The 1,995-nt window shown below is 41.5% G+C and overlaps 1 long non-coding RNA gene across 1 annotated transcript; it reads right to left on the reverse strand.

The window, feature by feature from the left end:
• Positions 1–585: 585 nt before the first annotated feature.
• LOC116801169 lies at positions 586–1,643 on the reverse strand. The gene is made up of 3 exons (XR_004361803.1): positions 1,298–1,643; positions 1,163–1,227; positions 586–1,044 (listed from the first exon to the last, which is right to left on the reverse strand). It is a non-coding gene; the product is annotated as an uncharacterized LOC116801169 (long non-coding RNA).
• Between the last annotated feature and the right edge of the window lie 352 nt (positions 1,644–1,995).

The following is a 1,995-nucleotide window of genomic DNA, read 5'->3' on the forward strand; positions in this document are numbered from 1 at the left end:
ACTAAAGCCGAAACAAACGGAAATCGGCAGGACGCCAATTGCGGATGCCGGAATGCCCAATGCTAAATGCTGTTGATGACTTCCACACAATTTGTTCAAGTGCCAGGGATGGCTTGTACTTCTTTTAAAAATTCCTATTATTTATTGATTTTAATTTACACGTAATATAATATATAATATATATATTTAATGATCATGAACCACGCATTAATGTTATTCACCATCCAAATATCTATCAAATGTTGGTTTAAATTCTCACGCAAAACCAACTTAATTGCTACAATCATACGCTGCCAAATAAAATTAAAATAAATTGCTTTGCCATTAAATATTTCATTTCAAAATAATCATCGCATTTTATTATGGATACTGAGATTCCATTTCATTTAATTGCTTAACTGCTTGGTAAGCTTGGTAAACAAAGCTTATTTAATAGCAGACTTGGTAGCAATGAAAGTAATTTTCTTTATGGTAATGAATTGAAAGCACTTTATATTTCAATTCATTTCACAATAATATAAAATCTACATAGTTTATGGAAACGAAAATCCTTTTTTTTTAACATAAACCTAACGTAACGAAAAACCTTAAAGATTCTTATCTACAGTCCCTTAAGCCAAATGACTCAATCGCTTGAATCTTGCCAGCCCTGATGGTAATTTAGATCTCTTGCACAACCTCGTGACGTTTGCTTCGTTATTTTGGCCCTTTTTCGAAAGATCGTCGTGGACAATGTCTGGCCGGTGGTAATGGAATGGAATGGCCAATTTGACTGATGAGCGACCCACACAGCGTTGCGATGTCTGATGATAATGTGTGAGCCAAGATAGCCATCATCTCGCTGGCTCTCGACCAACGTGTGAAGTCCATCAATTGTGCGCGGTATCCGTATCTGTAAGAGCATCTGTATCTGTATCTGTATCTGCGCTTGCGTAGCTGTATCTGGCGTGCGACCTGCTCTGTACTCCATTGCCCCAAGTTACGGCGACCACCTGGGTGGGCATGAGTTTCGCTTTCAGTTTTATGTTTGAAGTCGCGTATGCACTGCAAGAAAATATTTAGCGGTGTTCTATTACTAAATATAATACACATATATCTACACTTTCCAAAATTAAAATTTTTGATGTAATAAAAAAAATATTGCAAACATTTTGTCATATACCTTTTTTTATCATATAGAGCGGGTTCAGAAACTACAAAAGTAAATTGTAATACCATTCAGACTGTCTACAAAATTACCAAGAAATGTAATTAATTTAATCAGTACTTTTTTTCAGTGTACGGATGAGGAACTCACACGTCGTTGCGCTGGCATTAATCATGCGAATGGCCGAAGGACCTGGGCAACATAAAAGCGAACCACAGCCCCCAATTAGCCAGCTCCAGTAGGCGATTAGCCCGAGCCTAGAACTCTCAGCTTGTGTGTGGTCCTTTTTGGGGGTCAGCAGCTGAAATCGGGACTCTTGGGGCACGGACGCCGATGGACCTCTTTTTTTTTTGGCGGGCTTAGTCAATTTCGGCGAATGCCTGTCTATAATTACTGAGGCATTAAGCCCGTTTCCATGGCTTGGTTTTCGGTTGCGCCTCGCTAGCCGGCCTCCTTTATGCTGGGCTGGCTGCCTTGCCCACGCGTGCGCTACCGAATGGTGGATCACCAGCACCCCCTCCCTCCTCCCACTCGACATCCCTGAAGACAGCCACCCCGCATCCGAAACACCCCCTGGAGCCACCCGGCACACACGACTAATTTTCCAATTGGAAAATCATGTGCTTTACATATGAAAAGGCCGCTGCGCGTGTCGCTCGGCCAACCATGTGAGTGAGTCGATGTGAATACACTCGAATGTGCGATACGAGTATTCCAGTGAATACACCACTGTATATGGTATACGCTGTATACATTCACGAAAAAACGCAATTATATCGGTCGGTTGCATTTCGATACATTTGGTTGCCTTACGCCGCACACGACTGACCGCGCATGTTTTTTTTTTT

The sequence above is a fragment of the Drosophila sechellia genome, chromosome 3L, assembly GCF_004382195.2.
Source record: "Drosophila sechellia strain sech25 chromosome 3L, ASM438219v1, whole genome shotgun sequence".
In the NCBI taxonomy this organism is placed as follows: domain Eukaryota; kingdom Metazoa; phylum Arthropoda; class Insecta; order Diptera; family Drosophilidae; genus Drosophila; species Drosophila sechellia.